This window comes from Mesoplodon bidens (genome assembly GCF_964165515.1).
Source record: "Mesoplodon bidens genome assembly, contig: HAP1_SCAFFOLD_39, whole genome shotgun sequence".
Classification (NCBI taxonomy): domain Eukaryota; kingdom Metazoa; phylum Chordata; class Mammalia; order Artiodactyla; family Ziphiidae; genus Mesoplodon; species Mesoplodon bidens.
In genome coordinates, this window is record NW_027671923.1 from 2,071,259 (window position 1) to 2,098,831 (window position 27,573).

Sequence of the window (27,573 nt, forward strand, 5' to 3'; positions counted from 1 at the left end):
CACACTTATGGTTCACCAATGGAAAGGTGTGAGGATTGGTTTCATTACGATATCGGGGTTAACAGACATATACAAACACAGGTGACATATATAATCACCAAAGACCTACGGAATACCAAGAGAAGACTACTCAACATTCTGTCATAACGTCCCTGGGAAAAGGATCCCAGGAAGAACAGACATATGTATATGCGTAAAAGAACCACATCTCCGACACCTACAATAAGCCAAACATTGTAATCAAACTTGCTGTAATAAAAAATAAAAATTTAAATTGAAAATACGAACAAGAAGTAGGGAGACAAACTTGAGGGTTTTTCTCCTGGCACATTCCATTCTAAATTCCAATCTAGAACACGACTTCCATTGAGGCTCTGCTGCCCTAGTAACCAGATTTGGTAAGGGAGAACTGCCGCCACCTTGTGGCCGTTTCACAAAACAGCAGCTTTAATCCCAGCGCTAATGGTCAGTTGATATTCAAAATCATTGCAGGCCTGTAAATGACACCTGCCCTGAAAACAAATCCTGGGGTCACATATCGACCAAAAACTTCAAAGGACGTCCATATTTCAAAACGACCGTTTCAAAAGGCATATTTTATGCACATTAGTGTTCTGCTTCTTTGTCTTTCTTTCTTTTTTGGTTAAAAAGACGGGAATGGAAAAAGGCATCCCTCAGACTGGGTGAAAATCGTTGCAAACGAATCAATGGACAAAGGTTTAATCTCCAATATATATAAACAGCTCATGCAGCTTAATATTAAACAAAACAAACAACCCAATACAAAAATGGGCAGAAGTTCTAAGAGACGTTTCTTCAAAGAAGACACAGAGATGGCCAAGACGCACATGAAAAGCTGCTCAAGAGCACTAATTATTAGAGAAATGCAAATCAAAACTACAATGAGGTATCACCTCACACCTGTTAGGATCGCCATCATCAGAAAATCTACAAACAACAAATTCTGGGGAGGGTGTGGACAAAAGGAGCCCTCTTCCACTATTGGTGGGAATGTAAATTGATACTCTCACTATGGAGAACACTATGGAGTTTCCTTTAAAAAACTAGAAATAGAATTACCATCTGATCCAGCAATCCCACTTCTGGGCATATACCCAGAGAAAACCATAAATCAAAAAGGCACATTCACCACAATGTTCATTGCAGCACTATTTAAAATAGCCAGGTAATGTAAGCAACCTAAAGGCCCACAGACAGATGAATGGATAAAGATGGGGTACATATATAAAATGGAATATTACTCGGCCATAAAAAGGAATGAAACTGGGTCATTTGTAGAGACATCGATGGATCTAGAGACTGTCATATAGAATGAAGTAAGTCAGAAAGTGGAAAACAAATATTGTATATAAATGTATATATGTGGAACCTAAAAGATGGTACAGATGAACTGGTTTGCAGGGAAGAAATAGAGACACAGAGGTAGAGAACAAACGTATGGACACCAAGTGTGGGAAGCCATGGGGTGGTGGTGGTGGGATGAGTTGGGAGATTGGGATTGACCTGTATACATGTATAGGCATAAAATACATAACTGATAATAACCTGCTGTATAAAAAAGTAAATAAAATTAAATTCCATATTTTAAAAAATAAAATTTAAAAATAAAACAGAAAAAAGTTCTTCCCTTCACACACATGTATTTATAGGAATGAATTATTTCCATGCTTATATCTATAAATACATAAAAGAGGAATAAAATCTAACTTGAACCATAAACGAAAAAAAACCTGAACCCACCAGTTATACAGAGGAAAACCCTATCAGGGCACTTGCTCCAGCGGTAAACAATTCTGAAATTGGTCAGAGGTGTGGAATCATCCCCCATCCAGCTAGCACCAACCCCCCATGCAAGGAGCGTCCTCATTGCAAAGCTGGGAGACCGTGCCGAGGCATCTCTGAATAAAGGTGAGCTGAGCCCCAGGCCAGCTGCTGCTGAACTGTTCCCACCCTTCCCAGGTAAAACACCTGAATATGTACAAGGGCTTGAAAGCCTAGAGGAAGGGCCGTGGAGCCACACTAGCGACAGCACGCAGGCCAACTTGGTGCCTGCAGGCCGGCCAGGGTGGTCCTGGCCCCGGGTACTCTTCCGGAAGCTTTCCATTGTCCTGCCTGTGATACCCCTCCTGTCCCTGCCCCCACTGCTTTTTTCCTTCCTCACCTCTGTCCGGAGAGAAATTCCAGCGGAAGGTATGGGTGACACATCCTCTTCTTTACAGGTGGCAGCCTGGCAAATCCTGCAGAAAGGCCAGCATTGCCCCACTCACACCGGGCCACCAACAAAGCTGTGGCCCCTCATTCCCTCCCACCAGCTCAGCCCCGAGACTGCTGACGGGGCAGAGAATATGGAGTCAGGCACAGCTTCAGGGGCTATTGCTGCCTGGAGTGCTGTTTATATTGACCTCAACCAGGCACACCTGGGGAGGGCCGGCCGGCAGGGTAAGGCTGCCCAGGTCAGCTAATCCACAACCCTCAGGGAATCACATTGTTGAAAATGGACCTCGCTAAGGCAGATTAGAAGCCAAGGAAAATAAGGACACAATGCCATTTGCAGCACCGTAGATGAGTCTAGAGGTAATCACGTGACTTGTAGTAAGTCAGAAAGTGAAAGACACATATCATATCATATCACTTATAGGTGTTTCCTAAAAATGGATACCAGGGCAGATATTTCCACGGAGAAGGGCAATCACAGATTCATTAAACACACTTATGGTTCACCAATGGAAAGGTGTGAGGATTGGTTTCATTACGATATCGGGGTTAACAGACATATACAAACACAGGTGACATATATAATCACCAAAGACCTACGGAATACCAAGAGAAGACTACTCAACATTCTGTCATAACGTCCCTGGGAAAAGGATCCCAGGAAGAACAGACATCTGTATATGCGTAAAAGAACCACATCTCCCACACCTACAATAAGCCAAACATTGTAAGCAAACTTGCTGTAATAAAAAATAAAAATTTAAATTAAAAATACGAACAAGAAGTAGGGAGACAAACTTGAGGGTTTTTCTCCTGGCACATTCCATTCTAAATTCCAATCTAGAACACGACTTCCATTGAGGCTCTGCTGCCCTAGTAACCAGATTTGGTAAGGGAGAACTGCTGCCACCTTGTGGCCGTTTCACACAACAGCAGCTTTAATTCCAGCGCTAATGGTCAGTTGATATTCAAAATCATTGCAGGCCTGTAAATGACACCTGCCCTGAAAACAAATCCTGGGGTCACATATCGACCAAAAAATTCAAAGGACGTCCATATTTCAAAACGACCGTTTCAAAAGGCATATTTTATGCACATTAGTGTTCTGCTTCTTTGTCTTTCTTTCTTTTTCGGTTAAAAAGACGGGAATGGAAAAAGGCATCCCTCAGACTGGGTGAAAATCGTTGCAAACGAATCAATGGACAAAGGTTTAATCTCCAATATATATAAACAGCTCATGCAGCTTAATATTAAACAAAACAAACAACCCAATACAAAAATGGGCAGAAGTTCTAAGAGACGTTTCTTCAAAGAAGACACAGAGTTGGCCAAGACGCACATGAAAAGCTGCTCAAGAGCACTAATTATTAGAGAAATGCAAATCAAAACTACAATGAGGTATCACCTCACACCTGTTAGGATCGCCATCATCAGAAAATCTACAAACAACAAATTCTGGGGAGGGTGTGGACAAAAGGAGCCCTCTTCCACTATTGGTGGGAATGTAAATTGATACTCTCACTATGGAGAACACTATGGAGTTTCCTTTAAAAAACTAGAAATAGAATTACCATCTGATCCAGCAATCCCACTTCTGGGCATATACCCAGAGAAAACCATAAATCAAAAAGGCACATTCACCACAATATTCATTGCAGCACTATTGAAAATAGCCAGGTAATGAAAGCAACCTAAAGGCCCACAGACAGATGAATGGATAAAGATGGGGTATATATATAAAATGGAATATTACTCGGCCATAAAAAGGAATGAAACTGGGTCATTTGTAGAGACATCGATGGATCTAGAGACTGTCATATAGAATGAAGTAAGTCAGAAAGTGGAAAACAAATATTGTATATTAATGCATATATGTGGAACCTAAAAGATGGTACTGATGAACTGGTTTGCAGGGAAGAAATAGAGACACAGAGGTAGAGAACAAACGTATGGACACCAAGTGTGGGAAGCCATGGGGTGGTGGTGGTGGGATGAGTTGGGAGATTGGGATTGACCTGTATACATCTATAGGCATAAAATACATAACTGATAATAACCTGCTGTATAAAAAAGTAAATAAAATTAAATTCCATATTTTAAAAAATAAAATTTAAAAATAAAACAGAAAAAAGTTCTTCCCTTCACACACATGTATTTATAGGAATGAATTATTTCCATGCTTATATCTATAAATACATAAAAGAGGAATAAAATCTAACTTAAACCATAAACGAAAAAAAACCTGAACCCACCAGTTATACAGAGGAAAACCCTATCAGGGCACTTGCTCCAGCGGTAAACAATTCTGAAATTGGTCAGAGGTGTGGAATCATCCCCCATCCAGCTAGCACCAACCCCCCACGCAAGGAGCGTCCTCATTGCAAAGCTGGGAGACCGTGCCGAGGCATCTCTGAATAAAGGTGAGCTGAGCCCCAGGCCAGCTGCTGCTGAACTGTTCCCACCCTTCCCAGGTAAAACACCTGAATATGTACAAGGGCTTGAAAGCCTAGAGGAAGGGCCGTGGAGCCACACTAGCGACAGCACACAGGCCAACTTGGTGCCTGCAGGCCAGCCAGGGTGGTCCTGGCCCCGGGTACTCTTCCGGAAGCTTTCCATGGTCCTGCCTGTGATACCCCTCCTGTCCCGGCCCCCACTGCTTTTTTCCTTCCTCACCTCTGTCCGGAGAGAAATTCCAGCGGAAGGTATGGGTGACACATCCTCTTCTTTACAGGTGGCAGCCTGGCAACTCCTGCAGAAAGGCCAGCAGTGCCCCACTCACACCGGGCCACCAACAAAGCTGTGGCCCCTCATTCCCTCCCACCAGCTCAGCCCCGAGACTGCTGACGGGGCAGAGAATATGGAGTCAGGCACAGCTTCAGGGGCTATTGCTGCCTGGAGCGCTGTTTATATTGACCTCAACCAGGCACACCTGGGGAGGGCCGGCCGGCAGGGCAAGGCTGCCCAGGTCAGCTAATCCACAACCCTCAGGGAATCACATTGTTGAAAATGGACCTCGCTAAGGCAGAATAGAAGCCAAGGAAAATAAGGACACAATGCCATTTGCAGCACCGTAGATGAGTCTAGAGGTAATCACGTGACTTGTAGTAAGTCAGAAAGTGAAAGACACATATCATATCATATCACTTATAGGTGTTTCCTAAAAATGGATACCAGGGCAGATATTTCCACGGAGAAGGGCACTCACAGATTCATTAAACACACTTATGGTTCACCAATGGAAAGGTGTGAGGATTGGTTTCATTACGATATCGGGGTTAACAGACATATACAAACACAGGTGACATATATAATCACCAAAGACCTACGGAATACCAAGAGAAGACTACTCAACATTCTGTCATAACGTCCCTGGGAAAAGGATCCCAGGAAGAACAGACATCTGTATATGCGTAAAAGAACCACATCTCCGACACCTACAATAAGCCAAACATTGTAATCAAACTTGCTGTAATAAAAAATAAAAATTTAAATTAAAAATACGAACAAGAAGTAGGGAGACAAACTTGAGGGGCTTTCTCCTGGCACATTCCATTCTAAATTCCAATCTAGAACACGACTTCCATTGAGGCTCTGCTGCCCTAGTAAACAGATTTGGTAAGGGAGAACTGCTGTCACCTTGTGGCCGTTTCACACAACAGCAGCTTTAATCCCAGCGCTAATGGTCAGTTGATATTCAAAATCATTGCAGGCCTGTAAATGACACCTGCCCTGAAAACAAATCCTGGGGTCACATATCGACCAAAAAATTCAAAGGACGTCCATATTTCAAAACGACCGTTTCAAAAGGCATATTTTATGCACATTAGTGTTCTGCTTCTTTGTCTTTCTTTCTTTTTTGGTTAAAAAGACGGGAATGGAAAAAGGCATCCCTCAGACTGGGCGAAAATCGTTGCAAACGTATCAAAGGACAAAGGTTTAATCTCCAATATATATAAACAGCTCATGCAGCTTAATTTTAAAAAAACAAACAACCGAATACAAAAATGGGCAGAAGTTCTAAAGAGACGTTTCTTCAAAGAAGACACAGAGATGGCCAAGACGCATATGAAAAGCTGCTCAAGAGCACTAATTATTAGAGAAATGCAAATCAAAACTACAATGAGGTATCACCTCACACCTGTTAGGATCGCCATCATCAGAAAATCTACAAACAACAAATTCTGGGGAGGGTGTGGACAAAAGGAGCCCTCTTCCACTATTGGTGGGAATGTAAATTGATACCGTCACTATGGAGAACAGTATGGAGTTTCCTTTAAAAAAACTAGAAATAGAATTATCATCCGATCCAGCAATCCCACTTCTGGGCATATACCCAGAGAAAACCATAAATCAAAAAGGCACATTCACCACAATGTTCATTGCAGCACTATTTAAAATAGCCAGGTAATGGAAGCAACCTAAATGCCCACAGACAGATGAATGGATAAAATTGGGGTACATATATAAAATGGAATATTACTCAGCCATAAAAAGGAATGAAACTGGGTCATTTGTAGAGACATCGATGGATCTAGAGACTGTCATACAGAATGAAGTAAGTCAGAAAGAGGAAATCAAATATTGTATATTAATGCATGTATGTGGAACCTAAAAGATGGTACAGATGAACTGGTTTGCAGGGAAGAAATAGAGACACAGAGGTAGAGAACAAACGTATGGACACCAAGTGTGGGAAGCCATGGGGTGGTGGTGGTGGGATGAGTTGGGAGATTGGGATTGACCTGTATACATGTATAGGCATAAAATACATAACTGATAATAACCTGCTGTATAAAAAAGTAAATAAAATTAAATTCCATATTTTAAAAAATAAAATTTAAAAATAAAACAGAAAAAAGTTCTTCCCTTCACACACATGTATTTATAGGAATGAATTATTTCCATGCTTATATCTATAAATACATAAAAGAGGAATAAAATCTAACTTGAACCATAAACGAAAAAAAACCTGAACCCACCAGTTATACAGAGGAAAACCCTATCAGGGCACTTGCTCCAGCGGTAAACAATTCTGAAATTGGTCAGAGGTGTGGAATCATCTCCCATCCAGCTAGCACCCACCCCCCACGCAAGGAGCGTCCTCATTGCAAAGCTGCGAGACCGTGCCGAGGCATCTCTGAATAAAGGTGAGCTGAGCCCCAGGCCAGCTGCTGCTGAACTGTTCCCACCCTTCCCAGGTAAAACACCTGAATATGTACAAGGGCTTGAAAGCCTAGAGGAAGGGCCGTGGAGCCACACTAGCGACAGCACGCAGGCCAACTTGGTGCCTGCAGGCCGGCCAGGGTGGTCCTGGCCCCGGGTACTCTTCCGGAAGCTTTCCATTGTCCTGCCTGTGATACCCCTCCTGTCCCGGCCCCCACTGCTTTTTTCCTTCCTCACCTCTGTCCGGAGAGAAATTCCAGCGGAAGGTATGGGTGACACATCCTCTTCTTTACAGGTGGCAGCCTGGCAACTCCTGCAGAAAGGCCAGCAGGGCCCCACTCACACCGGGCCACCAACAAAGCTGTGGCCCCTCATTCCCTCCCACCAGCTCAGCCCCGAGACTGCTGACGGGGCAGAGAATATGGAGTCAGGCACAGCTTCAGGGGCTATTGCTGCCTGGAGCGCTCTTTATATTGACCTCAACCAGGCACACCTGGGGAGGGCCGGCCGGCAGGGTAAGGCTGCCCAGGTCAGCTAATCCACAACCCTCAGGGAATCACATTGTTGAAAATGGACCTCGCTAAGGCAGAATAGAAGCCAAGGAAAATAAGGACACAATGCCATTTGCAGCACCGTAGATGAGTCTAGAGGTAATCACGTGACTTGTAGTAAGTCAGAAAGTGAAAGACACATATCATATCATATCACTTATAGGCGTTACCTAAAAATGGATACCAGGGCAGATATTTCCACGGAGAAGGGCAATCACAGATTCATTAAACACACTTATGGTTCACCAATGGAAAGGTGTGAGGATTGGTTTCATTACGATATCGGGGTTAACAGACATATACAAACACAGGTGACATATATAATCACCAAAGACCTACGGAATACCAAGAGAAGACTACTCAACATTCTGTCATAACGTCCCTGGGAAAAGGATCCCAGGAAGAACAGACATCTGTATATGCGTAAAAGAACCACATCTCCGACACCTACAATAAGCCAAACATTGTAATCAAACTTGCTGTAATAAAAAATAAAAATTTAAATTAAAAATACGAACAAGAAGTAGGGAGACAAACTTGAGGGGCTTTCTCCTGGCACATTCCATTCTAAATTCCAATCTAGAACACGACTTCCATTGAGGCTCTGCTGCCCTAGTAACCAGATTTGGTAAGGGAGAACAGCTGCCACCTTGTGGCCGTTTCACACAACAGCAGCTTTAATCCCAGCGCTAATGGTCAGTTGATATTCAAAATCATTGCAGGCCTGTAAATGACACCTGCCCTGAAAACAAATCCTGGGGTCACATATCGACCAAAAAATTCAAAGGACGTCCATATTTCAAAACGACCGTTTCAAAAGGCATATTTTATGCACATTAGTGTTCTGCTTCTTTGTCTTTCTTTCTTTTTTGGTTAAAAAGACGGGAATGGAAAAAGGCATCCCTCAGACTGGGCGAAAATCGTTGCAAACGAATCAATGGACAAAGGTTTAATCTCCAATATATATAAACAGCTCATGCAGCTTAATTTTAAAAAAACAAACAACCCAATACAAAAATGGGCAGAAGTTCTAAAGAGACGTTTCTTCAAAGAAGACACAGAGATGGCCAAGACGCATATGAAAAGCTGCTCAAGAGCACTAATTATTAGAGAAATGCAAATCAAAACTACAATGAGGTATCACCTCACACCTGTTAGGATCGCCATCATCAGAAAATCTACAAACAACAAATTCTGGGGAGGGTGTGGACAAAAGGAGCCCTCTTCCACTATTGGTGGGAATGTAAATTGATACCGTCACTATGGAGAACAGTATGGAGTTTCCTTTAAAAAAACTAGAAATAGAATTACCATCCGATCCAGCAATCCCACTTCTGGGCATATACCCAGAGAAAACCATAAATCAAAAAGGCACATTCACCACAATGTTCATTGCAGCACTATTTAAAATAGCCAGGTAATGGAAGCAACCTAAATGCCCACAGACAGATGAATGGATAAAATTGGGGTACATATATAAAATGGAATATTACTCAGCCATAAAAAGGAATGAAACTGGGTCATTTGTAGAGACATCGATGGATCTAGAGACTGTCATACAGAATGAAGTAAGTCAGAAAGAGGAAATCAAATATTGTATATTAATGCATGTATGTGGAACCTAAAAGATGGTACAGATGAACTGGTTTGCAGGGAAGAAATAGAGACACAGAGGTAGAGAACAAACTTATGGACACCAAGTGTGGGAAGCCATGGGGTGGTGGTGGTGGGATGAGTTGGGAGATTGGGATTGACCTGTATACATCTATAGGCATAAAATACATAACTGATAATAACCTGCTGTATAAAAAAGTAAATAAAATTAAATTCCATATTTTAAAAAATAAAATTTAAAAATAAAACAGAAAAAAGTTCTTCCCTTCACACACATGTATTTATAGGAATGAATTATTTCCATGCTTATATCTATAAATACATAAAAGAGGAATAAAATCTAACTTGAACCATAAACGAAAAAAAACCTGAACCCACCAGTTATACAGAGGAAAACCCTATCAGGGCACTTGCTCCAGCGGTAAACAATTCTGAAATTGGTCAGAGGTGTGGAATCATCTCCCATCCAGCTAGCACCCACCCCCCACGCAAGGAGCGTCCTCATTGCAAAGCTGCGAGACCGTGCCGAGGCATCTCTGAATAAAGGTGAGCTGAGCCCCAGGCCAGCTGCTGCTGAACTGTTCCCACCCTTCCCAGGTAAAACACCTGAATATGTACAAGGGCTTGAAAGCCTAGAGGAAGGGCCGTGGAGCCACACTAGCGACAGCACGCAGGCCAACTTGGTGCCTGCAGGCCAGCCAGGGTGGTCCTGGCCCCGGGTACTCTTCCGGAAGCTTTCCATTGCCCTGCCTGTGATACCCCTCCTGTCCCGGCCCCCACTGCTTTTTTCCTTCCTCACCTCTGTCCGGAGAGAAATTCCAGCGGAAGGTATGGGTGACACATCCTCTTCTTTACAGGTGGCAGCCTGGCAACTCCTGCAGAAAGGCCAGCATTGCCCCACTCACACCGGGCCACCAACAAAGCTGTGGCCCCTCATTCCCTCCCACCAGCTCAGCCCCGAGACTGTTGACGGGGCAGAGAATATGGAGTCAGGCACAGCTTCAGGGGCTATTGCTGCCTGGAGTGCTGTTTATATTGACCTCAACCAGGCACACCTGGGGAGGGCCGGCCGGCAGGGCAAGGCTGCCCAGGTCAGCTAATCCACAACCCTCAGGGAATCACATTGTTGAAAATGGACCTCGCTAAGGCAGAATAGAAGCCAAGGAAAATAAGGACACAATGCCATTTGCAGCACCGTAGATGAGTCTAGAGGTAATCACGTGACTTGTAGTAAGTCAGAAAGTGAAAGACACATATCATATCATATCACTTATAGGTGTTTCCTACAAATGGATACCAGGGCAGATATTTCCACGGAGAAGGGCAATCACAGATTCATTAAACACACTTATGGTTCACCAATGGAAAGGTGTGAGGATTGGTTTCATTACGATATCGGGGTTAACAGACATATACAAACCCAGGTGACATATATAATCACCAAAGACCTACGGAATACCAAGAGAAGACTACTCAACATTCTGTCATAACGTCCCTGGGAAAAGGATCCCAGGAAGAACAGACATCTGTATATGCGTAAAAGAACCACATCTCCGACACCTACAATAAGCCAAACATTGTAATCAAACTTGCTGTAATAAAAAATAAAAATTTAAATTAAAAATACGAACAAGAAGTAGGGAGACAAACTTGAGGGGCTTTCTCCTGGCACATTCCATTCTAAATTCCAATCTAGAACACGACTTCCATTGAGGCTCTGCTGCCCTAGTAACCAGATTTGGTAAGGGAGAACTGCTGCCACCTTGTGGCCGTTTCACACAATAGCAGCTTTAATCCCAGCGCTAATGGTCAGTTGATATTCAAAATCATTGCAGGCCTGTAAATGACACCTGCCCTGAAAACAAATCCTGGGGTCACATATCGACCAAAAAATTCAAAGGACGTCCATATTTCAAAACGACCGTTTCAAAAGGCATATTTTATGCACATTAGTGTTCTGCTTCTTTGTCTTTCTTTCTTTTTTGGTTAAAAAGACGGGAATGGAAAAAGGCATCCCTCAGACTGGGCGAAAATCGTTGCAAACGTATCAAAGGACAAAGGTTTAATCTCCAATATATATAAACAGCTCATGCAGCTTAATTTTAAAAAAACAAACAACCGAATACAAAAATGGGCAGAAGTTCTAAAGAGACGTTTCTTCAAAGAAGACACAGAGATGGCCAAGACGCATATGAAAAGCTGCTCAAGAGCACTAATTATTAGAGAAATGCAAATCAAAACTACAATGAGGTATCACCTCACACCTGTTAGGATCGCCATCATCAGAAAATCTACAAACAACAAATTCTGGGGAGGGTGTGGACAAAAGGAGCCCTCTTCCACTATTGGTGGGAATGTAAATTGATACCGTCACTATGGAGAACAGTATGGAGTTTCCTTTAAAAAAACTAGAAATAGAATTACCATCCGATCCAGCAATCCCACTTCTGGGCATATACCCAGAGAAAACCATAAATCAAAAAGGCACATTCACCACAATGTTCATTGCAGCACTATTTAAAATAGCCAGGTAATGGAAGCAACCTAAATGCCCACAGACAGATGAATGGATAAAATTGGGGTACATATATAAAATGGAATATTACTCAGCCATAAAAAGGAATGAAACTGGGTCATTTGTAGAGACATCGATGGATCTAGAGACTGTCATGCAGAATGAAGTAAGTCAGAAAGAGGAAATCAAATATTGTATATTAATGCATGTATGTGGAACCTAAAAGATGGTACAGATGAACTGGTTTGCAGGGAAGAAATAGAGACACAGAGGTAGAGAACAAACGTATGGACACCAAGTGTGGGAAGCCATAGGGTGGTGGTGGTGGGATGAGTTGGGAGATTGGGATTGACCTGTATACATGTATAGGCATAAAATACATAACTGATAATAACCTGCTGTATAAAAAAGTAAATAAAATTAAATTCCATATTTTAAAAAATAAAATTTAAAAATAAAACAGAAAAAAGTTCTTCCCTTCACACACATGTATTTATAGGAATGAATTATTTCCATGCTTATATCTATAAATACATAAAAGAGGAATAAAATCTAACTTGAACCATAAACGAAAAAAAACCTGAACCCACCAGTTATACAGAGGAAAACCCTATCAGGGCACTTGCTCCAGCGGTAAACAATTCTGAAATTGGTCAGAGGTGTGGAATCATCTCCCATCCAGCTAGCACCCACCCCCCACGCAAGGAGCGTCCTCATTGCAAAGCTGCGAGACCGTGCCGAGGCATCTCTGAATAAAGGTGAGCTGAGCCCCAGGCCAGCTGCTGCTGAACTGTTCCCACCCTTCCCAGGTAAAACACCTGAATAAGTACAAGGGCTTGAAAGCCTAGAGGAAGGGCCGTGGAGCCACACTAGCGACAGCACGCAGGCCAACTTGGTGCCTGCAGGCCGGCCAGGGTGGTCCTGGCCCCGGGTACTCTTCCGGAAGCTTTCCATTGTCCTGCCTGTGATACCCCTCCTGTCCCGGCCCCCACTGCTTTTTTCCTTCCTCACCTCTGTCCGGAGAGAAATTCCAGCGGAAGGTATGGGTGACACATCCTCTTCTTTACAGGTGGCAGCCTGGCAACTCCTGCAGAAAGGCCAGCAGGGCCCCACTCACACCGGGCCACCAACAAAGCTGTGGCCCCTCATTCCCTCCCACCAGCTCAGCCCCGAGACTGCTGACGGGTCAGAGAATATGGAGTCAGGCACAGCTTCAGGGGCTATTGCTGCCTGGAGCGCTCTTTATATTGACCTCAACCAGGCACACCTGGGGAGGGCCGGCCGGCAGGGTAAGGCTGCCCAGGTCAGCTAATCCACAACCCTCAGGGAATCACATTGTTGAAAATGGACCTCGCTAAGGCAGAATAGAAGCCAAGGAAAATAAGGACACAATGCCATTTGCAGCACCGTAGATGAGTCTAGAGGTAATCACGTGACTTGTAGTAAGTCAGAAAGTGAAAGACACATATCATATCATATCACTTATAGGCGTTACCTAAAAATGGATACCAGGGCAGATATTTCCACGGAGAAGGGCAATCACAGATTCATTAAACACACTTATGGTTCACCAATGGAAAGGTGTGAGGATTGGTTTCATTACGATATCGGGGTTAACAGACATATACAAACACAGGTGACATATATAATCACCAAAGACCTACGGAATACCAAGAGAAGACTACTCAACATTCTGTCATAACGTCCCTGGGAAAAGGATCCCAGGAAGAACAGACATCTGTATATGCGTAAAAGAACCACATCTCCGACACCTACAATAAGCCAAACATTGTAATCAAACTTGCTGTAATAAAAAATAAAAATTTAAATTAAAAATACGAACAAGAAGTAGGGAGACAAACTTGAGGGGCTTTCTCCTGGCACATTCCATTCTAAATTCCAATCTAGAACACGACTTCCATTGAGGCTCTGCTGCCCTAGTAACCAGATTTGGTAAGGGAGAACTGCTGCCACCTTGTGGCCGTTTCACACAACAGCAGCTTTAATCCCAGCGCTAATGGTCAGTTGATATTCAAAATCATTGCAGGCCTGTAAATGACACCTGCCCTGAAAACAAATCCTGCGGTCACATATCGACCAAAAAATTCAAAGGACGTCCATATTTCAAAACGACCGTTTCAAAAGGCATATTTTATGCACATTAGTGTTCTGCTTCTTTGTCTTTCTTTCTTTTTTGGTTAAAAAGACGGGAATGGAAAAAGGCATCCCTCAGACTGGGCGAAAATCGTTGCAAACGAATCAATGGACAAAGGTTTAATCTCCAATATATATAAACAGCTCATGCAGCTTAATTTTAAAAAAACAAACAACCCAATACAAAAATGGGCAGAAGTTCTAAAGAGACGTTTCTTCAAAGAAGACACAGAGATGGCCAAGACGCATATGAAAAGCTGCTCAAGAGCACTAATTATTAGAGAAATGCAAATCAAAACTACAATGAGGTATCACCTCACACCTGTTAGGATCGCCATCATCAGAAAATCTACAAACAACAAATTCTGGGGAGGGTGTGGACAAAAGGAGCCCTCTTCCACTATTGGTGGGAATGTAAATTGATACCGTCACTATGGAGAACAGTATGGAGTTTCCTTTAAAAAAACTAGAAATAGAATTACCATCCGATCCAGCAATCCCACTTCTGGGCATATACCCAGAGAAAACCATAAATCAAAAAGGCACATTCACCACAATGTTCATTGCAGCACTATTTAAAATAGCCAGGTAATGGAAGCAACCTAAATGCCCACAGACAGATGAATGGATAAAATTGGGGTACATATATAAAATGGAATATTACTCAGCCATAAAAAGGAATGAAACTGGGTCATTTGTAGAGACATCGATGGATCTAGAGACTGTCATACAGAATGAAGTAAGTCAGAAAGAGGAAATCAAATATTGTATATTAATGCATGTATGTGGAACCTAAAAGATGGTACAGATGAACTGGTTTGCAGGGAAGAAATAGAGACACAGAGGTAGAGAACAAACGTATGGACACCAAGTGTGGGAAGCCATGGGGTGGTGGTGGTGGGATGAGTTGGGAGATTGGGATTGACCTGTATACATCTATAGGCATAAAATACATAACTGATAATAACCTGCTGTATAAAAAAGTAAATAAAATTAAATTCCATATTTTAAAAAATAAAATTTAAAAATAAAACAGAAAAAAGTTCTTCCCTTCACACACATGTATTTATAGGAATGAATTATTTCCATGCTTATATCTATAAATACATAAAAGAGGAATAAAATCTAACTTGAACCATAAACGAAAAAAAACCTGAACCCACCAGTTATACAGAGGAAAACCCTATCAGGGCACTTGCTCCAGCGGTAAACAATTCTGAAATTGGTCAGAGGTGTGGAATCATCTCCCATCCAGCTAGCACCCACCCCCCACGCAAGGAGCGTCCTCATTGCAAAGCTGCGAGACCGTGCCGAGGCATCTCTGAATAAAGGTGAGCTGAGCCCCAGGCCAGCTGCTGCTGAACTGTTCCCACCCTTCCCAGGTAAAACACCTGAATATGTACAAGGGCTTGAAAGCCTAGAGGAAGGGCCGTGGAGCCACACTAGCGACAGCACGCAGGCCAACTTGGTGCCTGCAGGCCAGCCAGGGTGGTCCTGGCCCCGGGTACTCTTCCGGAAGCTTTCCATTGCCCTGCCTGTGATACCCCTCCTGTCCCGGCCCCCACTGCTTTTTTCCTTCCTCACCTCTGTCCGGAGAGAAATTCCAGCGGAAGGTATGGGTGACACATCCTCTTCTTTACAGGTGGCAGCCTGGCAACTCCTGCAGAAAGGCCAGCATTGCCCCACTCACACCGGGCCACCAACAAAGCTGTGGCCCCTCATTCCCTCCCACCAGCTCAGCCCCGAGACTGTTGACGGGGCAGAGAATATGGAGTCAGGCACAGCTTCAGGGGCTATTGCTGCCTGGAGTGCTGTTTATATTGACCTCAACCAGGCACACCTGGGGAGGGCCGGCCGGCAGGGCAAGGCTGCCCAGGTCAGCTAATCCACAACCCTCAGGGAATCACATTGTTGAAAATGGACCTCGCTAAGGCAGAATAGAAGCCAAGGAAAATAAGGACACAATGCCATTTGCAGCACCGTAGATGAGTCTAGAGGTAATCACGTGACTTGTAGTAAGTCAGAAAGTGAAAGACACATATCATATCATATCACTTATAGGTGTTTCCTACAAATGGATACCAGGGCAGATATTTCCACGGAGAAGGGCAATCACAGATTCATTAAACACACTTATGGTTCACCAATGGAAAGGTGTGAGGATTGGTTTCATTACGATATCGGGGTTAACAGACATATACAAACCCAGGTGACATATATAATCACCAAAGACCTACGGAATACCAAGAGAAGACTACTCAACATTCTGTCATAACGTCCCTGGGAAAAGGATCCCAGGAAGAACAGACATCTGTATATGCGTAAAAGAACCACATCTCCGACACCTACAATAAGCCAAACATTGTAATCAAACTTGCTGTAATAAAAAATAAAAATTTAAATTAAAAATACGAACAAGAAGTAGGGAGACAAACTTGAGGGGCTTTCTCCTGGCACATTCCATTCTAAATTCCAATCTAGAACACGACTTCCATTGAGGCTCTGCTGCCCTAGTAACCAGATTTGGTAAGGGAGAACTGCTGCCACCTTGTGGCCGTTTCACACAACAGCAGCTTTAATCCCAGCGCTAATGGTCAGTTGATATTCAAAATCATTGCAGGCCTGTAAATGACACCTGCCCTGAAAACAAATCCTGGGGTCACATATCGACCAAAAAATTCAAAGGACGTCCATATTTCAAAACGACCGTTTCAAAAGGCATATTTTATGCACATTAGTGTTCTGCTTCTTTGTCTTTCTTTCTTTTTTGGTTAAAAAGACGGGAATGGAAAAAGGCATCCCTCAGACTGGGCGAAAATCGTTGCAAACGTATCAAAGGACAAAGGTTTAATCTCCAATATATATAAACAGCTCATGCAGCTTAATTTTAAAAAAACAAACAACCGAATACAAAAATGGGCAGAAGTTCTAAAGAGACGTTTCTTCAAAGAAGACACAGAGATGGCCAAGACGCATATGAAAAGCTGCTCAAGAGCACTAATTATTAGAGAAATGCAAATCAAAACTACAATGAGGTATCACCTCACACCTGTTAGGATCGCCATCATCAGAAAATCTACAAACAACAAATTCTGGGGAGGGTGTGGACAAAAGGAGCCCTCTTCCACTATTGGTGGGAATGTAAATTGATACCGTCACTATGGAGAACAGTATGGAGTTTCCTTTAAAAAAACTAGAAATAGAATTATCATCCGATCCAGCAATCCCACTTCTGGGCATATACCCAGAGAAAACCATAAATCAAAAAGGCACATTCACCACAATGTTCATTGCAGCACTATTTAAAATAGCCAGGTAATGGAAGCAACCTAAATGCCCACAGACAGATGAATGGATAAAATTGGGGTACATATATAAAATGGAATATTACTCAGCCATAAAAAGGAATGAAACTGGGTCATTTGTAGAGACATCGATGGATCTAGAGACTGTCATGCAGAATGAAGTAAGTCAGAAAGAGGAAATCAAATATTGTATATTAATGCATGTATGTGGAACCTAAAAGATGGTACAGATGAACTGGTTTGCAGGGAAGAAATAGAGACACAGAGGTAGAGAACAAACGTATGGACACCAAGTGTGGGAAGCCATGGGGTGGTGGTGGTGGGATGAGTTGGGAGATTGGGATTGACCTGTATACATGTATAGGCATAAAATACATAACTGATAATAACCTGCTGTATAAAAAAGTAAATAAAATTAAATTCCATATTTTAAAAAATAAAATTTAAAAATAAAACAGAAAAAAGTTCTTCCCTTCACACACATGTATTTATAGGAATGAATTATTTCCATGCTTATATCTATAAATACATAAAAGAGGAATAAAATCTAACTTGAACCATAAACGAAAAAAAACCTGAACCCACCAGTTATACAGAGGAAAACCCTATCAGGGCACTTGCTCCAGCGGTAAACAATTCTGAAATTGGTCAGAGGTGTGGAATCATCTCCCATCCACCTAGCACCCACCCCCCACGCAAGGAGCGTCCTCATTGCAAAGCTGCGAGACCATGCCGAGGCATCTCTGAATAAAGGTGAGCTGAGCCCCAGGCCAGCTGCTGCTGAACTGTTCCCACCCTTCCCAGGTAAAACACCTGAATATGTACAAGGGCTTGAAAGCCTAGAGGAAGGGCCGTGGAGCCACACTAGCGACAGCACGCAGGCCAACTTGGTGCCTGCAGGCCGGCCAGGGAGGTCCTGGCCCCGGGTATTCTTCCGGAAGCTTTCCATTGTCCTGCCTGTGATACCCCTCCTGTCCCGGCCCCCACTGCTTTTTTCCTTCCTCACCTCTGTCCGGAGAGAAATTCCAGCGGAAGGTATGGGTGACACATCCTCTTCTTTACAGGTGGCAGCCTGGCAACTCCTGCAGAAAGGCCAGCAGTGCCCCACTCACACCGGGCCACCAACAAAGCTGTGGCCCCTCATTCCCTCCCACCAGCTCAGCCCCGAGACTGCTGACGGGGCAGAGAATATGGAGTCAGGCACAGCTTCAGGGGCTATTGCTGCCTGGAGCGCTCTTTATATTGACCTCAACCAGGCACACCTGGGGAGGGCCGGCCGGCAGGGTAAGGCTGCCCAGGTCAGCTAATCCACAACCCTCAGGGAATCACATTGTTGAAAATGGACCTCGCTAAGGCAGAATAGAAGCCAAGGAAAATAAGGACACAATGCCATTTGCAGCACCGTAGATGAGACTAGAGGTAATCACGTGACTTGTAGTAAGTCAGAAAGTGAAAGACACATATCATATCATATCACTTATAGGCGTTACCTAAAAATGGATACCAGGGCAGATATTTCCACGGAGAAGGGCAATCACAGATTCATTAAACACACTTATGGTTCACCAATGGAAAGGTGTGAGGATTGGTTTCATTACGATATCGGGGTTAACAGACATATACAAACACAGGTGACATATATAATCACCAAAGACCTACGGAATACCAAGAGAAGACTACTCAACATTCTGTCATAACGTCCCTGGGAAAAGGATCCCAGGAAGAACAGACATCTGTATATGCGTAAAAGAACCACATCTCCGACACCTACAATAAGCCAAACATTGTAATCAAACTTGCTGTAATAAAAAATAAAAATTTAAATTAAAAATACGAACAAGAAGTAGGGAGACAAACTTGAGGGGCTTTCTCCTGGCACATTCCATTCTAAATTCCAATCTAGAACACGACTTCCATTGAGGCTCTGCTGCCCTAGTAACCAGATTTGGTAAGGGAGAACTGCTGCCACCTTGTGGCCGTTTCACACAACAGCAGCTTTAATCCCAGCGCTAATGGTCAGTTGATATTCAAAATCATTGCAGGCCTGTAAATGACACCTGCCCTGAAAACAAATCCTGCGGTCACATATCGACCAAAAAATTCAAAGGACGTCCATATTTCAAAACGACCGTTTCAAAAGGCATATTTTATGCACATTAGTGTTCTGCTTCTTTGTCTTTCTTTCTTTTTTGGTTAAAAAGACGGGAATGGAAAAAGGCATCCCTCAGACTGGGCGAAAATCGTTGCAAACGAATCAATGGACAAAGGTTTAATCTCCAATATATATAAACAGCTCATGCAGCTTAATTTTAAAAAAACAAACAACCCAATACAAAAATGGGCAGAAGTTCTAAAGAGACGTTTCTTCAAAGAAGACACAGAGATGGCCAAGACGCACATGAAAAGCTGCTCAAGAGCACTAATTATTAGAGAAATGCAAATCAAAACTACAATGAGGTATCACCTCACACCTGTTAGGATCGCCATCATCAGAAAATCTACAAACAACAAATTCTGGGGAGGGTGTGGACAAAAGGAGCCCTCTTCCACTATTGGTGGGAATGTAAATTGATACCGTCACTATGGAGAACAGTATGGAGTTTCCTTTAAAAAAACTAGAAATAGAATTACCATCCGATCCAGCAATCCCACTTCTGGGCATATACCCAGAGAAAACCATAAATCAAAAAGGCACATTCACCACAATGTTCATTGCAGCACTATTTAAAATAGCCAGGTAATGGAAGCAACCTAAATGCCCACAGACAGATGAATGGATAAAATTGGGGTACATATATAAAATGGAATATTACTCAGCCATAAAAAGGAATGAAACTGGGTCATTTGTAGAGACATCGGTGGATCTAGAGACTGTCATGCAGAATGAAGTAAGTCAGAAAGAGGAAATCAAATATTGTATATTAATGCATGTATGTGGAACCTAAAAGATGGTACAGATGAACTGGTTTGCAGGGAAGAAATAGAGACACAGAGGTAGAGAACAAACGTATGGACACCAAGTGTGGGAAGCCATGGGGTGGTGGTGGTGGGATGAGTTGGGAGATTGGGATTGACCTGTATACATGTATAGGCATAAAATACATAACTGATAATAACCTGCTGTATAAAAAAGTAAATAAAATTAAATTCCATATTTTAAAAAATAAAATTTAAAAATAAAACAGAAAAAAGTTCTTCCCTTCACACACATGTATTTATAGGAATGAATTATTTCCATGCTTATATCTATAAATACATAAAAGAGGAATAAAATCTAACTTGAACCATAAACGAAAAAAAACCTGAACCCACCAGTTATACAGAGGAAAACCCTATCAGGGCACTTGCTCCAGCGGTAAACAATTCTGAAATTGGTCAGAGGTGTGGAATCATCTCCCATCCAGCTAGCACCCACCCCCCACGCAAGGAGCGTCCTCATTGCAAAGCTGCGAGACCATGCCGAGGCATCTCTGAATAAAGGTGAGCTGAGCCCCAGGCCAGCTGCTGCTGAACTGTTCCCACCCTTCCCAGGTAAAACACCTGAATATGTACAAGGGCTTGAAAGCCTAGAGGAAGGGCCGTGGAGCCACACTAGCGACAGCACGCAGGCCAACTTGGTGCCTGCAGGCCGGCCAGGGAGGTCCTGGCCCCGGGTATTCTTCCGGAAGCTTTCCATTGTCCTGCCTGTGATACCCCTCCTGTCCCGGGCCCCACTGCTTTTTTCCTTCCTCACCTCTGTCCGGAGAGAAATTCCAGCGGAAGGTATGGGTGACACATCCTCTTCTTTACAGGTGGCAGCCTGGCAACTCCTGCAGAAAGGCCAGCAGTGCCCCACTCACACCGGGCCACCAACAAAGCTGTGGCCCCTCATTCCCTCCCACCAGCTCAGCCCCGAGACTGCTGACGGGGCAGAGAATATGGAGTCAGGCACAGCTTCAGGGGCTATTGCTGCCTGGAGCGCTCTTTATATTGACCTCAACCAGGCACACCTGGGGAGGGCCGGCCGGCAGGGTAAGGCTGCCCAGGTCAGCTAATCCACAACCCTCAGGGAATCACATTGTTGAAAATGGACCTCGCTAAGGCAGAATAGAAGCCAAGGAAAATAAGGACACAATGCCATTTGCAGCACCGTAGATGAGTCTAGAGGTAATCACGTGACTTGTAGTAAGTCAGAAAGTGAAAGACACATATCATATCATATCACTTATAGGCGTTACCTAAAAATGGATACCAGGGCAGATATTTCCACGGAGAAGGGCAATCACAGATTCATTAAACACACTTATGGTTCACCAATGGAAAGGTGTGAGGATTGGTTTCATTACGATATCGGGGTTAACAGACATATACAAACACAGGTGACATATATAATCACCAAAGACCTACGGAATACCAAGAGAAGACTACTCAACATTCTGTCATAACGTCCCTGGGAAAAGGATCCCAGGAAGAACAGACATCTGTATATGCGTAAAAGAACCACATCTCCGACACCTACAATAAGCCAAACATTGTAATCAAACTTGCTGTAATAAAAAATAAAAATTTAAATTAAAAATACGAACAAGAAGTAGGGAGACAAACTTGAGGGGCTTTCTCCTGGCACATTCCATTCTAAATTCCAATCTAGAACACGACTTCCATTGAGGCTCTGCTGCCCTAGTAACCAGATTTGGTAAGGGAGAACTGCTGCCACCTTGTGGCCGTTTCACACAACAGCAGCTTTAATCCCAGCGCTAATGGTCAGTTGATATTCAAAATCATTGCAGGCCTGTAAATGACACCTGCCCTGAAAACAAATCCTGCGGTCACATATCGACCAAAAAATTCAAAGGACGTCCATATTTCAAAACGACCGTTTCAAAAGGCATATTTTATGCACATTAGTGTTCTGCTTCTTTGTCTTTCTTTCTTTTTTGGTTAAAAAGACGGGAATGGAAAAAGGCATCCCTCAGACTGGGCGAAAATCGTTGCAAACGAATCAATGGACAAAGGTTTAATCTCCAATATATATAAACAGCTCATGCAGCTTAATTTTAAAAAAACAAACAACCCAATACAAAAATGGGCAGAAGTTCTAAAGAGACGTTTCTTCAAAGAAGACACAGAGATGGCCAAGACGCACATGAAAAGCTGCTCAAGAGCACTAATTATTAGAGAAATGCAAATCAAAACTACAATGAGGTATCACCTCACACCTGTTAGGATCGCCATCATCAGAAAATCTACAAACAACAAATTCTGGGGAGGGTGTGGACAAAAGGAGCCCTCTTCCACTATTGGTGGGAATGTAAATTGATACCGTCACTATGGAGAACAGTATGGAGTTTCCTTTAAAAAAACTAGAAATAGAATTACCATCCGATCCAGCAATCCCACTTCTGGGCATATACCCAGAGAAAACCATAAATCAAAAAGGCACATTCACCACAATGTTCATTGCAGCACTATTTAAAATAGCCAGGTAATGGAAGCAACCTAAATGCCCACAGACAGATGAATGGATAAAATTGGGGTACATATATAAAATGGAATATTACTCAGCCATAAAAAGGAATGAAACTGGGTCATTTGTAGAGACATCGATGGATCTAGAGACTGTCATGCAGAATGAAGTAAGTCAGAAAGAGGAAATCAAATATTGTATATTAATGCATGTATGTGGAACCTAAAAGATGGTACAGATGAACTGGTTTGCAGGGAAGAAATAGAGACACAGAGGTAGAGAACAAACGTATGGACACCAAGTGTGGGAAGCCATGGGGTGGTGGTGGTGGGATGAGTTGGGAGATTGGGATTGACCTGTATACATGTATAGGCATAAAATACATAACTGATAATAACCTGCTGTATAAAAAAGTAAATAAAATTAAATTCCATATTTTAAAAAATAAAATTTAAAAATAAAACAGAAAAAAGTTCTTCCCTTCACACACATGTATTTATAGGAATGAATTATTTCCATGCTTATATCTATAAATACATAAAAGAGGAATAAAATCTAACTTGAACCATAAACGAAAAAAAACCTGAACCCACCAGTTATACAGAGGAAAACCCTATCAGGGCACTTGCTCCAGCGGTAAACAATTCTGAAATTGGTCAGAGGTGTGGAATCATCTCCCATCCAGCTAGCACCCACCCCCCACGCAAGGAGCGTCCTCATTGCAAAGCTGCGAGACCATGCCGAGGCATCTCTGAATAAAGGTGAGCTGAGCCCCAGGCCAGCTGCTGCTGAACTGTTCCCACCCTTCCCAGGTAAAACACCTGAATATGTACAAGGGCTTGAAAGCCTAGAGGAAGGGCCGTGGAGCCACACTAGCGACAGCACGCAGGCCAACTTGGTGCCTGCAGGCCGGCCAGGGAGGTCCTGGCCCCGGGTATTCTTCCGGAAGCTTTCCATTGTCCTGCCTGTGATACCCCTCCTGTCCCGGCCCCCACTGCTTTTTTCCTTCCTCACCTCTGTCCGGAGAGAAATTCCAGCGGAAGGTATGGGTGACACATCCTCTTCTTTACAGGTGGCAGCCTGGCAACTCCTGCAGAAAGGCCAGCAGTGCCCCACTCACACCGGGCCACCAACAAAGCTGTGGCCCCTCATTCCCTCCCACCAGCTCAGCCCCGAGACTGCTGACGGGGCAGAGAATATGGAGTCAGGCACAGCTTCAGGGGCTATTGCTGCCTGGAGCGCTCTTTATATTGACCTCAACCAGGCACACCTGGGGAGGGCCGGCCGGCAAGGTAAGGCTGCCCAGGTCAGCTAATCCACAACCCTCAGGGAATCACATTGTTGAAAATGGACCTCGCTAAGGCAGAATAGAAGCCAAGGAAAATAAGGACACAATGCCATTTGCAGCACCGTAGATGAGTCTAGAGGTAATCACGTGACTTGTAGTAAGTCAGAAAGTGAAAGACACATATCATATCATATCACTTATAGGCGTTACCTAAAAATGGATACCAGGGCAGATATTTCCACGGAGAAGGGCAATCACAGATTCATTAAACACACTTATGGTTCACCAATGGAAAGGTGTGAGGATTGGTTTCATTACGATATCGGGGTTAACAGACATATACAAACACAGGTGACATATATAATCACCAAAGACCTACGGAATACCAAGAGAAGACTACTCAACATTCTGTCATAACGTCCCTGGGAAAAGGATCCCAGGAAGAACAGACATCTGTATATGCGTAAAAGAACCACATCTCCGACACCTACAATAAGCCAAACATTGTAATCAAACTTGCTGTAATAAAAAATAAAAATTTAAATTAAAAATACGAACAAGAAGTAGGGAGACAAACTTGAGGGGCTTTCTCCTGGCACATTCCATTCTAAATTCCAATCTAGAACACGACTTCCATTGAGGCTCTGCTGCCCTAGTAACCAGATTTGGTAAGGGAGAACTGCTGCCACCTTGTGGCCGTTTCACACAACAGCAGCTTTAATCCCAGCGCTAATGGTCAGTTGATATTCAAAATCATTGCAGGCCTGTAAATGACACCTGCCCTGAAAACAAATCCTGCGGTCACATATCGACCAAAAAATTCAAAGGACGTCCATATTTCAAAACGACCGTTTCAAAAGGCATATTTTATGCACATTAGTGTTCTGCTTCTTTGTCTTTCTTTCTTTTTTGGTTAAAAAGACGGGAATGGAAAAAGGCATCCCTCAGACTGGGCGAAAATCGTTGCAAACGAATCAATGGACAAAGGTTTAATCTCCAATATATATAAACAGCTCATGCAGCTTAATTTTAAAAAAACAAACAACCCAATACAAAAATGGGCAGAAGTTCTAAAGAGACGTTTCTTCAAAGAAGACACAGAGATGGCCAAGACGCACATGAAAAGCTGCTCAAGAGCACTAATTATTAGAGAAATGCAAATCAAAACTACAATGAGGTATCACCTCACACCTGTTAGGATCGCCATCATCAGAAAATCTACAAACAACAAATTCTGGGGAGGGTGTGGACAAAAGGAGCCCTCTTCCACTATTGGTGGGAATGTAAATTGATACCGTCACTATGGAGAACAGTATGGAGTTTCCTTTAAAAAAACTAGAAATAGAATTACCATCCGATCCAGCAATCCCACTTCTGGGCATATACCCAGAGAAAACCATAAATCAAAAAGGCACATTCACCACAATGTTCATTGCAGCACTATTTAAAATAGCCAGGTAATGGAAGCAACCTAAATGCCCACAGACAGATGAATGGATAAAATTGGGGTACATATATAAAATGGAATATTACTCAGCCATAAAAAGGAATGAAACTGGGTCATTTGTAGAGACATCGGTGGATCTAGAGACTGTCATACAGAATGAAGTAAGTCAGAAAGAGGAAATCAAATATTGTATATTAATGCATGTATGTGGAACCTAAAAGATGGTACAGATGAACTGGTTTGCAGGGAAGAAATAGAGACACAGAGGTAGAGAACAAACGTATGGACACCAAGTGTGGGAAGCCATGGGGTGGTGGTGGTGGGATGAGTTGGGAGATTGGGATTGACCTGTATACATCTATAGGCATAAAATACATAACTGATAATAACCTGCTGTATAAAAAAGTAAATAAACTTAAATTCCATATTTTAAAAAATAAAATTTAAAAATAAAACAGAAAAAAGTTCTTCCCTTCACACACATGTATTTATAGGAATGAATTATTTCCATGCTTATATCTATAAATACATAAAAGAGGAATAAAATCTAACTTGAACCATAAACGAAAAAAAACCTGAACCCACCAGTTATACAGAGGAAAACCCTATCAGGGCACTTGCTCCAGCGGTAAACAATTCTGAAATTGGTCAGAGGTGTGGAATCATCTCCCATCCAGCTAGCACCCACCACCCACGCAAGGAGCGTCCTCATTGCAAAGCTGCGAGACCGTGCCGAGGCATCTCTGAATAAAGGTGAGCTGAGCCCCAGGCCAGCTGCTGCTGAACTGTTCCCACCCTTCCCAGGTAAAACACCTGAATATGTACAAGGGCTTGAAAGCCTAGAGGAAGGGCCGTGGAGCCACACTAGCGACAGCACGCAGGCCAACTTGGTGCCTGCAGGCCGGCCAGGGTTGTCCTGCCCCGGGTACTCTTCCGGAAGCTTTCCATTGTCCTGCCTGTGATACCCCTCCTGTCCCGGCCCCCACTGCTTTTTTCCTTCCTCACCTCTGTCCGGAGAGAAATTCCAGCGGAAGGTATGGGTGACACATCCTCTTCTTTACAGGTGGCAGCCTGGCAACTCCTGCAGAAAGGCCAGCATTGCCCCACTCACACCGGGCCACCAACAAAGCTGTGGCCCCTCATTCCCTCCCACCAGCTCAGCCCCGAGACTGCTGACGGGGCAGAGAATATGGAGTCAGGCACAGCTTCAGGGGCTATTGCTGCCTGGAGCGCTGTTTATATTGACCTCAACCAGGCACACCTGGGGAGGGCCGGCCGGCAGGGTAAGGCTGCCCAGGTCAGCTAATCCACAACCCTCAGGGAATCACATTGTTGAAAATGGACCTCGCTAAGGCAGATTAGAAGTCAAGGAAAATAAGGACACAATGTCATTTGCAGCACCGTAGATGAGTCTAGAGGTAATCACGTGACTTGTAGTAAGTCAGAAAGTGAAAGACACATATCATATCATATCACTTATAGGTGTTTCCTAAAAATGGATACCAGGGCAGATATTTCCACGGAGAAGGGCAATCACAGATTCATTAAACACACTTATGGTTCACCAATGGAAAGGTGTGAGGATTGGTTTCATTACGATATCGGGGTTAACAGACATATACAAACACAGGTGACATATATAATCACCAAAGACCTACGGAATACCAAGAGAAGACTACTCAACATTCTGTCATAACGTCCCTGGGAAAAGGATCCCAGGAAGAACAGACATCTGTATATGCGTAAAAGAACCACATCTCCGACACCTACAATAAGCCAAACATTGTAATCAAACTTGCTGTAATAAAAAATAAAAATTTAAATTAAAAATACGAACAAGAAGTAGGGAGACAAA